We start from the raw sequence: 13,554 nt of genomic DNA on the forward strand, positions 1-13,554 counted from the left end.
TTAGGGAAAAGGGGAATGGTAAGGCCTGGGCTACACTGCGACTTTTTGTAATGCAACTGATTGATTTAAGGGCCATTTACATGTCAGTATGCGTTTTGCAGATCCACAAAATGCGGATCCGTAAAACACCGACATCGGCAATGTGCATATCGCAGGCACACTCATAGAAAATGCCTTTTCTTGTCTGCAATTGCAGACAAGAATAGGACATGTTAAATTTTTTGTGGAACGTTAGTGCGGATCAGCAAATGCGGATGCGGACAGCACATTCCGGGCCCATTGAAAATGAATGGGTCCGCACGCACATGTTCCGCAAAATTGCGGAACGGATTCGGACCCATTTTGCGGATGTGTGAATGGACCCTTAAGCTATTCAATGTCAGCTGCAGTCCACGCGATTACATTCAACTGAAGGCATTCATATGGGCTCCAGCTGTAGTTAAAATCAATCAGCCATGCAACAAAAAGTTGCCCTGTAGCCCAGGCCTAACACTCAGTGGTCACTGAATTTATACATTTCTAGAAGGAATAACAGGGGAACAGGCACAACACAGAGTTATGGCATTTTCTAGAACTGGTATTACATATATATGCAAACAGCTGAAGCGAACTGCATGTCAGCAAAGTTACTCTTTAAACGCTCCACGTCCACGTGGGCCATTGTTAGGTAGCCAGAAAGCACCCTCTGGACACTTGCCGGGCCTGTCCGAACTGCCCCTCCACATGACACGGATGACATATGGATGGTTGCCGTATGACATTTGCATTTTTTTGTGGACCCATTGACATGAATGGGGCCGCAATTTGGGTCAAATATAAGACATTCTATTTTTATGCAGAACAGACACACGGATGCGGACAGCCCACGGTGTGCTGTACACAATTTGTCCGACTCTGTTGAAATGAATGGGGCCCGACGCTCAGGTGTAACGTTGGGTGTCCCATAAAATCATGACAAACGGACGACGCTTCCATCGAGCGCTAGTGACGGATTTACGTAACAGTAAATGTGCTTCAGCTGACATTTATCTATACGACCAATTTACTGATTGATATCCGTGACTCCATAAAATGACTGGAAGGACTTCTCCACTTGGCTGTACGGCGGGTCCTTTCAGAGACCCCCATATGAGACAGCAGTACATTACAGAACGAGCAGCTCTCTAATCGGCTATTAGCCCGAATCCAATTTCCAATCAATAGTAAATGGCTTCAACGAAGCGTACGCATTACCCAGCGAGCGGAGGGAAAGGCGAGATCCGCAGCCGGCTCGCACCGCAAGATGTGCACATCTGTGCCTCTCAGAACTGTAATCCTTAATGCAAGACGTGAGCAGCAGGACAAGTACGAGGGACGAGAGCGGAATTTTTACACGGGCGAACGGCAGCTCACACGCGACAGGGGCTTAAAACGGAGGGCCCACTAGGATACGTGAAGTTTTGGCCAGGCTTACTTACGAAGGGTGCGGCTGTCAGTAACACGGACGAACCATGACTACTATGGGACCACAACCACTCTCAATACCTTTGTCCATAGCGATACATTGAACAGAGGCACTACAAGGCTGCACAACACTGCAGTATATCACTGCGTATCGGTCACACTACGCAGGGCGGTATTATTGTTAAGACTTTACATTTCAGTATTTGAAAAGCTTCATAGAATTCAGAATTCATTCCGCCTGAAGTCGGGGAAGCTTTACAGTGGAAGGAGTGAGCATATATACAAAAGGCAAAGGGGGGAAATGGATGACGCCCTGTGCTCCAGAAATGTCGCTTCGAAAGTGGCGTCACCGTCGCTTCTGTTGCACCCAAGCTCTTCTCCTTTCTGTGTCCAGCCCTTCTCTGGCTGCTTTGCCGCTGTCTGGCCTTGTCAATCAATGCAGGGAGGGAGGGGCCGAGCATAGAAATGACTGGTGCTTAGGTGCAACAAGAGCAACGGCAACACCTTTGTTGCACCAAAACCCTAATTTGCATATTAAGAAAAAGTAGCAAAAAGCTCTGTAATGGAGCATCGGGTCAACAAAAGAAAGGTTTTAATCAGGTGAACCACAGCAATGTGTCTCCTCCCGGAATAGGGAGGTCACTGCTGACAAAGTTCCTCTAATAGGATAGTCCAGCTTTGGGTCTTTAAAAATGGAGCGCTGCAGCGTCTTGTACCTGAGGGGGATACAAATCGTACTCACTTGCTCCCCGCCGCTCCATTTTGACTCGCTCCACTGGACTAGTCCTTGTCTATCAACTTTTGCACAAAAAGTAGTGACATTTTCCAACGACGCGTCACTGTTGAGGCTGCAGCGGCACATGCAACCGCCATCCGCGTAGAGGTTTACAGGCGGGGACTGGAAATCCAGTGAGGAGAGCGCAGGAGTTTAAACCATGCGGAGCAGTAGAGCATCATTATTCGTTTTTGGACATTCTGCAGAGTCTCTGAGCAATAACTTCATAAATTAATTTGTACTGTAAAAAAAAAAAAAAAAAAAAAAAAAAAAAAAATCTCCCGAACTCTGGTTCGGTTCCAAGTGGTACTCATCGGAGCCAATACATTCTAATACTGCACGGAGCTCCTGCTCCGTACAGTATTAGAACAAAGTTTTATGCAAATCGACTTTGAATGTTTCATCCGAAGTTGATTCGCTCATCCCTAGTCACGAGAAAAAAAAAAAAAAAAAAGCATGGCTAACATGGCGACATGTTGCGCTGCATTTCATATAATGTATTTCAATGGCTGTCGCAATGCAACACGCGACATGCTGCGACAGTGGCAGAAAAAAAGATGTGTGTCACATTGCCACACCATTGAAATGCATTATAGGAAATGTCGCCATGCAGCCAATACAAATACCATGTCGCCAATTGCAAATACCATCACAATTTTTTTGACTCCAGTAAAAGGGATGACGGAAAAAACAGAGACAACTTTATCAAACATTGCGCGATATTTGATAAATTTGGTGCAAATTACCGTAACGCAGACACCTGCAAAAGTGACTTAAAAATTCCCCTCATGATAAAATCCGTCCGGTCTGCCTCCAGGATATCAACAGAAGGTAAACGCTATAAATAATCAATGCCCCCGAAAAAAACTGCAAAAAACGACATTGGTTACGGGGCGTTCTCATGAAGACGACCTCTTTGCTGGAGAAATGTAGTGTCCTAAGAGGCCTTTCAAATAAAAATATAAGCCCACGTGAGCAAACGCATCTGTTTCTAAGCTGCTCTCAAAGTGAACCCCCTCCACCAAAAAATGGCGGCCATATAGCCTAAAAAGCCTTGGGCCTGAACACAGATTTATGGTACGTTGCATAGAACGGAAACACTGCAGATTCTTGCCAATACAACTTTTTTGCCCTATGTTTTTCTTGATATTTTTCATTTTTATTAGATGTATTTTCTATCATGTACATGCTGCTGATTTTGTCATGTAGTCTCAATAGTGTAACCTCAGGTTTTGCGCCTATAAGGACCCAAGATGTAAGTTCTCAGGTCTCTGAGGGCCAGAAGTCCACCACCACTGGAGGTCATGTTTTATTGCAGTGTTCCTCAGAGCCCACCTGCCGGTCATGTTTTTAGGATTTCCTTAGTATTGAGCAGCTGATATATAATTAGTGTCAATGCCTTAGGCCTTACCACAGGTGTTCATTCTGTGGGATATTCTCAAATCCTGACCGGTAGGTGGGCCCTGAGGACTGGAGTTGGTGCAGACCTCCGGTTACAGTCGGATCCTGCCTCCTTGCTACGGACAGAAGGATTGGTGTCAACTGAAAAAAAATCGGACTACACTGGGCTTGTTTGTAGTCTGTTACTATGGTGACACTCAGGACTGCATTGAAGCTGTATACATGTTGAGCATTTTTAATCAAGAAAATGTACTTTTTTTAAAATATTATTTTAAATATGGATTTCTGAATGCACAGGTTTATATAAGGTAATGCTGGTAATTGCCTTTTTGCAGGTGTCTAAAGCATCTTAATCTGGGCCCCCATGTACTACGTAGGGGAGAGGGAATTAACCTTTAACAGCTGAGTCACTGGAGCTCAAACAACCTGCACAGGGAAGGCACAAGTACAATGAACGACACTTACGCGGCAATGAATATTCATGCACATATTAACAGCGCATTCGCTCGACATGCAGGTCACCATCTATCTATAATTTTATAAGTATGGCGGCTGATGTCCTTTCCATGTCACTGCACCGACTTCAAGCCCACGACACTGCCTGTTCTGTGCCAAGCAAATCAAAAGGCGGCTAATTGCTTTGCATGACACACGACGTCCCCAATCCCCTCGTCAGTCTCTAATCAACAAAAAGCAGCCGAGTCATCAAAGTAAAAGCACAAGAAAGCAACAAGAAAACCACCAAAAAATAAATGAAAAAGGGATGCGAGAAATCAGAGAATCACATCTACAAGTATTACCGCCATCAGCACAGGAGAACCCCCCACAGCAGACAGCCGCTCTCCATATGCCGTACTGTACCATCAAAGACCCATACGAGTGCAGAGCAGTCCAGCCTCCAGAGTTCATTAGATCATGTAAAAATCATCCAAGTGTGCAGGTACCAACGACAGAAAGGTCTGGCGGTCTGACGCATTTTGGGTGCGTCTTTTCGGCACCAATAAGCGTCATTCACACATCAGTGTTCAGTCAGTGATTTCCATCCGTGATTGTCCACAGACATAGGCCTCATGCACACAACCGTAGTGTGTTTTGCGGTCAGCAAATCGCAGATCCACAAAACACAGATGCTGTCCGTGCGCGTTCCGTAATTCGCGGAACGGCACGGACAGCCTTCAATATAAATGCCTATTCTTGTCCGCAAAGCGCGGACAAGAATAGGACATGTTATATTATTTTATTTTTTTAACGGGGCCACGGGACAGAGCAACAGATGCGGACAGTGAATGGGTCCGCATCCGAGCCATAAGGTATAAGGCCTCTTGCACATGAATGTATTTTATTTCCGTTTCCATTCTTTTTGCGGATCGTACGCGGAACAATTAATTTCAATGGGTCCGCAAAATAAGTTGAAGGTACTCAGTGTGCATTCCGTTTCCGTATTTCCGTTCCGTAATAAAAAATAGAACATGTCCTATTCTTGTCCACATTATGGACAAAGGATAGGGCCGTTCTGTTAGGGGCCAGCTGTTCCGTTCCGCAAAATACGGAATGCACACAGACGTCATACGTATTTTTTGTGAATTGCTAAATACATACGGTCGTGTGCAAGAGGCCTAAGGGAAAGATCCGCACCTGCTCTGCGTTTAGAGTCGCAGCTGGTTTTTGCTCAAAATTACTGATGGAAATCACTGACGTGTGAATGAGGCATTAGGCATAGCATGACAAATTAAAGGGGTTGTCCAGGTTCAGAGCTGAACCCGGACATATCTCCATGTTCACCCCTGGCCCCTCTGGCATGAGCATCGGAGCATTTCATGTATGGCGCAGGGCAGAGGTTTTTTTGTTTATATTTTTACACTGCTAGGAGGAGGCTTCCGCCTAGCAGTGTCTCCAGTGACATCACCGGTAGAGTTGAGCAAAGCAAGCTTTGGATGCTTCATGCGAAGTCGCTTCGCTCGAAATAATGCTGTATAGTAACAGAATGTATGAGCTCTGATGAGCGAGTTACTCACAAAGTCGCGCGTGACTTCGTTGAATCACTTTGGCAGATTATTTTTAAAGTGGAAAACCACACTCTGCTTCAGTTCTGAGGTACTAGTCGGAACCAAAGCCGAGCTCGGTTTCAAGTTTTAAAATGGTTTTCCACTTAAAAAATCAGCTGCTGAAGTGATTCAACGAAGTCACGCGTAACTTTGCAAATAACTAACTTCGGCTCATTGGGCCCATACATTCTAATACTGTACGGAGACGGATCTCCATACGGTATTATTCCGAAGTTTTGAACGAAGCGACTTCGGATGAGGCATCCGAAGCTCGCTTCGCTCAACACTACTTAAAGGCTCTGATGGGCGGGATTTACCGCTGCCCTAGCCGTTTTACAGGCTAGGGCAGCGCTAAAGCCCGCCCATTAGTGTCGGTGATAGCACCGGGCTCACTGCTAGGCGGAAGCCTCCGCCTAGCTTTCCCCACTGAGAGCCCCGGATGTTACCGGTGTCCATTTTAAAAGTATTTGGACGGTCTAGCAGCAGGGAAACGTGACACACAATGATGTAGTGAGAACTACATCTCCCATTCTCACCCTGAACGTGTTTTGTATGCCCTTTAACTCTGATCATGTAATTGCATGTTCTGCCATTGCTCAGCGGAGTCTATGTGCAAACAGGTCTTGAAAAAGTAAAGGATCTCATCTCTATAAATGTTTTCACATCATCAAACGGCAAACAGAAGCGGGTACGCAATCTTCACTTCCCAGACTGAGCCGACAGCTTTGCAGGTCCCCCGGCAGGGACGTTAAACAGATTCCAATACATGAACAGGTCTACGCAGAAGAAGCGGTTCCCTTATGTCCTTGTAGTGTAATTGCTGCCGTAATTGGATGCACTGTTAATTGCATTCACATTTGGTGCCGCCTTGGGAATACTCCCAGCTTACCAAACAACCCCCTCCCCTTCCCCATTCCCCGCAATAACTCAACACAAGGAGGCAAAGGAGAGGGCCGGTAATAACGAACACAGATGCCCATGAGGCCCCCGACGTAAACGTGCACAAGTTATTCTCCTGTTTGCTTTATTGAGCGAAATCCTAGTAATTACACTTTTATTTACTGAAGTGGAATGGCAAGAGAAAAAAAAAAAAAAAAAAAGCTTTGTTTTAATTTCCGCAGAGTCTTCTACAGGAAAGAGAGGCTATTGGTTCAGCCCTAGGCCGTATAAATATTGAATACGTCCTGCATAACGGCCCGCCCTTCTAAGTTATCGATATTAGATTATACATGGAAGTACGTACAGGCCTCTACAGAACTTTTATTTAGAAGACCAAGAATAACTTCAGGCTCTGAAACATTTTTGTAGAAACTTTTTGGCTAGTTAAGACTACACTCATTGTGCAACTTACTGCTACTCGTCATAGGCATCCGTAAGAGCACTGTATGACCAAGATGGCGCATGACATTCTTCAAAGGGGTGAAGTGTAACTGTGCAAGAGTGTCACACTTGGGTCTCATGCACACGACCGTATGTATTTTGTGGTCCGCAAAAAATGCGGATGACATCCGTGTGCATTCCGTATTTTGCAGAACGGAACAGCTGGCCCTTCATAGAACAGTCCTATCCTTGTCCGTAATGCAGACAATAATGGGACATGTTCTATTTTTGTTGCAGAACGGAAATACGGACACGGAATGCACAGGGAGTAACTTCTGTGGGGGTTTTTTGCGGACCCATTGAAGTGAATGGTTCTGCATACTGAATGGACACAGAAAGAAAATAGGTTCATGTGCGTGAGCCCTTAAAGGGGTTTGCAATGTAGAAGCTTCTGTGCAGCAGTACCTGGTCTCAAATAACTAAATAAAATACACATACACCTTTTTTTCCCCCTTCTGCCTCCAGCGTAGCTCAGAGCCAATGTCATCTTTCTGGCTGCAGTGGCGACGTTCCGTGAACACCAGGTCATCGTGTACGGCATGTGACTGCTGAGGCCACTGATTGGTTGCAGTGGTCAAGTCGTGTGCACTGGACATCACTGCTGCAGCCAGGAAAACAGAAGTCGGCGGGGAGGACTGGAGCGGGGCACAAGAAGAAGCAAGGGAGAAACGTGGTATGACTTGGCTTGTTATTTTAGTACATTTACTAACTTCGACAAACCCTTCAAAAAGTAACAGCCATTTAAAAAAAAAAACTTCTAATAGGTCACAGTGAGGTTTGATCAATGGGGGCCAGAATGCTGAGATCCAAACTGATCACGGAAGGGATGGTAGCACCTCTAAATGAGAGCCAGACAGACACGAAGAACAGTGTTCTGCTGAGGGCTCCAACAACCTTGTTTAAAAAAAGTCACTGGGTGCCCCCGAATCTGGACCCGTGCAGATCAAAACTTCTAACATGGCACTATAGTCTACTCCAGGGCTGGCCAACCTGCGGCTCTCCAGCTGTTGCAAAACTACAACTCCCAGCATGCCCAGTCTGCCTACAGCTATCAGCCTGCAGCAGGGAATAGTGGGAGTTGTAGTTTTACAACAGCTGGAGAGCCACAGGTTGGCCAGGCCTGGTCTACTCTATAACAGGCATGCTCAACCTGCGGCCCTCCAGCTGTTGTAAAACTACAACTCCCACAATGCCCTGCTGTAGGCTGATAGCTGTAGGCTGTTCGGGCATGCTGGGAGTTGTAGTTTTGCAACAGCTGGAGGGCCGCAGGTTGAGCATGCCTGCTCTCTAACATGTCAGAAGTTTTTCTGAAACCACTTAAAAGGTTTTCACTGGGACTTTGATATTGAGGGCCTATCCTTAGTCTCTCAACAGCATCTGCCGGGAAAAGAGAGATCAGGCATGTTGGATTTAAAGGTGTTGTCCTGCCATTGATATTGATGACCCATCATCAAGATAGTGGGAAATAGCAAGTGCAGAGCAGAACTCACGGACCTCGTGGCCACACTGGAATGCAACAGGCGAGCCACGACCGCAGATCCTCAGCATTCTTTATTGGACAAGCTTCACGGAAAGTGTACCATAAAAACCAGACGACAATGTTTTGGCTACATGGTAGGCTTTATCAAGCCGTCTTGATAAAGGCTACCATGGAGCCGAAACGTTGCCATCTGTTTTTTTTGGTACAGTTTCTGATAAGCTTGTCCAATAAAGAATGCACTGAAGATGCTGCCGTCGCCTCTTTTCGTTCACTATCAAGATAGGTCATCAATATCAGATAGTGCGACACCCAGCACACACTGCCGATCATCTCTTAAGTTTCGGCGGTGCAGTGTAATTACCAGTACTCATTCCAAACACTTGAATGGAGTGAGTACTTGTAATTACACCACACTGCCGCTGCAAGGGAACAGACGCGCAGTGTATAAAAAAAGCGGACAGCCCCTTTAAGGAACACTGCTCTACAGTGAGAGGCCCCTTTTGTATCACATGGCAGCCTGTCCTTGCATAATACTCTGGTTCTGGCTCACAGAGTGGCAGGAGACCCATCTCCCTCAAAATTGATGAACTCTAAAGAGAGCTTGTCAGTAGTTTTGACCATGTTAAACTGCTGACAGCACCAGATTGGGGATGGGAAGAGCAGGACAAACATAACTTTTGTGGCACCAAAAAAAGGTATGTTTGTACTACTCTGCCGAGCCCCTACCTAGTGCAGTCAGCAGTTTTGCCGTCAAAACTACTGACAGATTCCTTTTTAAACAAGCATAAACAATTTTTTTTGTTAGTTTTTTATTTATCAAGTTGAAAGTTACAAAAAAGTTCTCGCTGCCAGTTTCCTTTGAAATCTCATTAGATATTCCTGGGCTCAATAGGATTCGCATAGACAGCACTAGCAAGTTGAAAATGTGCCAGTTATCGGTTACAATAATTTCACAGGACATTTGCAGTTTAATTGTTGACACGTAGCGACACAAAGAATAAAAAAATAAAAAAAGGAATACATTTACGCAAAATAAATGTTGGTGCGCAGCGGAGGATTTTATGTGTAATAAAAGAGGATTAGCGCAGAAAGTCTAAAGTAAATATGCATAAGAGTGTGCGATATCCAGCTGTACCGCGAGCACAAGTACAAATAATACCGACACAGCATGAAGTCCTCGCTTCCTCCAACCTGCTGCAGAGCAAACACTGCATATAAATTAAGTCAAAGGGGAATGGATTCTGGATAAGACTTATATAGTCTGGCATCCCTTTGTCATCCACACGTTTAAAACCCCCCCAAAAAAAGAAAAAAGTCAACTCAAAAGAGACAGAATGTTGTGAACCTGCACATATTAGGAAATGGTTATCAAAAATTGGTTGTCCGTTAAAATGACCCTCAAATGGTCTTCTCGTTCATGTCATAGCAACAATATGCCACAAAATTCTGACAAGAGGGGTTTTGAAATCTTAGGGTACTTTCACACTTGTGGCAGGACGGATCCGGCAGGGTGTTCACCCTGTCGGATACGTCCTTCCGCTGTTTCGCCGTGCCGCCGCTCCGTCCCCATTGACTATAATGAGGACGGGGCAGCGCTCTGGCGCAGTACGGCAGTGCACGGCGAAAGGCCGCCGGACTAAAAGTCCTGCATGTCCGACTTTTTAGTCCGGCGGCCTGCCGTACTGCGGCCCCACCCACCACTGAACCTGGCTGGCCCCACCCACCACTGAACCTGGCTGGCCCCACCCACCACTGAACCTGGCTGGCCCCACCCACCACTGAACATGGCTGGCCCTTTCATCTTTTATTATAGGAGGTGTCAATACTTAAAATATGATCTTTAGGTGGGCATCCCTTTAAGACACAAAGATATCTAATTGCTTCTCTAAGGCGTGGGCTAGACTGCGACATTTTGTATCGTGCAGATTGATTTTAACTATTGAATGGCAGCTGCAGTCCATAAGAATGCATTCAAAATCAGTCGAGCTATAAATAGTTGTGGCATAGCCTCACCCTAATGGAACGCAAAGTGTACACAGGAGGCGATGGCAATATTTGGGCCTCCGGGTATCCATGACAAACTGTAAATGGCACCACGATGAAAATGCCATTTCTACCTAACAGGTATAAACACAAGCAGCAGAGGCTGTCAGTGCGGGCAGGAAGGATTATCATGTGTATCCCCAGAGCAATGAGAATAAGCCCAGATCTGTTTATCCAGTCCCCGAGGCCACAGTGGGTAACACGTTTTATCATCATAAGTGGGGGGGGATGGCAGCATTATAAGTCAAGAGTAGTGTTAAAGGGGTATTCTCATCTTGCTACTTCATCCTCAAATGCTTCATCCGAAGTTGCTTCCTTCAAAACATCGGAATAATGCCGTATGGCGAACCGTCTCCGTACAGTATTAGAATGTATGGGCCCAATGAGCCGAAGTTAGTTATTCACAAAGTCGCGAGTGACTTAGTTGAATCGCTTCGGCAGATGATTTTTAAAGTGGAAAACCACTTTAAAACTTGAAACCGAACTCGGCTTCGGTTCTGAGGTACTAGTCGGAACCGAAGTAGAGTTTCAGAAATGAATAGGTCCGCTAAAAGGGTGCGGACCTGTTCATGCGGCCGTGTGAATGGGTCCTTAAAGCGTACCCGTCTGGTTTCCATTAGGCAGGACTTCAGTTCTGTATAATGGAAACCAGACGGATCCAGTTATGCTTGGCCATAGACTTCTATTATGTACGGATCAAAACGGTACGTTTTTGAAGGCTTCTGTTTTGCATTCCCTCTACGAATTCCGTTGTATTCTGTTATAACAGAATCCAAAACGGATTTCCTACACCACCCGAATGCCGAAAAGTTGTAAAGTTCGAGTTCGCTCATCCATAGTATGCTGTTATCTGCACAAGCAAAAAATATGAAAACTTACTGCTGGCTGGATAACAGTTACAGCATAATCTCAGTGTTATAGACTACATTCCAGAACTCTAAGGGTTACATAGCATCATAAATCAATATAATGCTATGCGACCGGTCAGTGCTGGGAGGTCAGGACGGGAGCTGCCGCATACTCAGGCTCCGAGTCCGATGCGTGGAACTCGTTCGTCTGAAAGGGACCTAAGGACTGTCCCCTGGTGCCTATGAAAAAATGGTGTCATGTTCCTTATAATATAATCCTTCCCCATGTGTTGGGTTTTATTTTCTTAAAGAATACTTAAAGGGGTTGTCTCACGTCAGCAAATTTATCATGTAGACAAAGTTAAGACAAGGCACTTACTAATGTAATGTGATGTCCATTTTGCCTCCTTTGCTGGCTTTATTCATTTTACCAGCGCATTATACACTTCTCGTTTCCAGAGGATATGACCACCGGGCAATCCCGCAGCGGTGGTCATGCTTGCACACTATAGGAAAAGGCACAGGACTCTCTGGAGGCCAGGAATGTGGGAGTGCACACCAGCTGCCGTCCCAGCCACCTCATATCTGCACTGTAGTGGTGGTCAGAACCCCTGGAAACGAGCAGTGTATAATCAATATAGCTGGCAAAGGAGGCTACAGTGTGTGTGAGTAGTGGGATTATGAAGTTTTATTCTGTCAGATTTCTGCAAGAGCCATGCAGGTGAGGCTTGACTGTAAAATGCATTCTGCTGGGGGCTGGGGCGACAAGCACACCTTTTCTGGACCTTGTATGATCAGAAGTCTCTCTCGCTGTAGTGGTCTCCTGTTTGGATGCTGGAGCTCTCATTTAGCAGAGGAGAGGTGCGTGCAGCTCGATGCAGAGAGCGGAGTGCATTTTATAGTGAGGTTCTGCCTTGAGTGCACTTAAAGAGTCACTGTACTTTCACACAATATAATTTAATAGAGAATGGTGTAACTAGCAAATTTCTAAATCACTTTGTTCAAAACATATGCCTGCATCCAGCAAAATTGTAAAATCATGGCCACTAGGGGTCCCACTTCTGTCTAATTCGCAGTCCACTGCCTGCTTCTGAAGATCACAGGAGCCTCCTGCCTGTCTAAGTGTGATTCATCCCTCCTTATCTGTGAGATCTGGAGCTGAAAACCAACATAGTGTGAAGTCACAGCAATACAATCCAGGCAGAAGGGAGAGGCCCCTTGCTTCTGAGTGAAATGCATCTAGCTTTGCAGCTGAAACAGGGAATAATATGGTTGAAAAAAACATTACAGAAGCCCAAACATAACATTCCTTCACAGATATGATTGCACAAAGAAGCACAGCCATTATGCAAACTTATTTGAAAACTCTAGTACGCTTTAAAGGGATATACCAATCAGAACATGTATGGCATACACATAGGCTATCTCAAGAAAGGGACCCTGATGTGAACGGAGAGGAGGCTGTGCACGCAGAGTTTTCTCCTTTCCGAAAAAAGAAACGTGCTGGCTCGGCTATTTTTCAAAGTCCCATAGCATTGAAAGGAGAGGGCCTTGCACAAAGGGTCTCATTGATGAGACATATGTGGGTTCCAGAGAGGGCACCCATACCTATTGGACATTTATGGCATATCCTATTTATTATGCCACAGATGGTAAGATAGGAATTCTCCTTCAACGAGCAGAATCTGGCAGAATACAAGTTCATATTCATACTACTCCTAATAACAAAAGATCCACAAAAGGTACGTTTAACCTGCTCGCCCCAGCCCCTACCACACAGAACACGTTATTTTACAATGATGTCCCCAGGCTGGTAGTTGTTACTCTTCTCATTGTGTAAGCAGCAAAGGAGTCGTCTAGGACTTATTACTAGTATACACCTCAACGCAAACTCTAAACAGCCCTTGTAGCCGACAACTGATGGAAGAACGAAGCACAATTTTACTGGTATTAAATGAAAGCAGCACGATGGGATCTTTCTGGGTTAAACATAAAACTGATGTAAGCGTGAAGACCCGGAGACGTCACGCTCAGCTTGATCCACACTAGACGTCTCGCTTAAAATATGTCTTTGTCCAAAGTGAAGCCGCGTGCGGGATTATAACAGCAACGCCGGGGGGAATATTGCACGGCTTGCCG

General features: G+C 45.5%; 1 protein-coding gene across 1 annotated transcript in view; it reads right to left on the reverse strand.

Moving 5' to 3' along the window:
- Positions 1-13,554, reverse strand: part of DDX10 (DEAD-box helicase 10) — a 189,500-nt gene that overhangs the window by 126,139 nt on the left and 49,807 nt on the right.

The sequence above is a fragment of the Bufo gargarizans genome, chromosome 3 (assembly GCF_014858855.1).
Source record: "Bufo gargarizans isolate SCDJY-AF-19 chromosome 3, ASM1485885v1, whole genome shotgun sequence".
In the NCBI taxonomy this organism is placed as follows: Eukaryota; Metazoa; Chordata; class Amphibia; order Anura; family Bufonidae; genus Bufo; species Bufo gargarizans.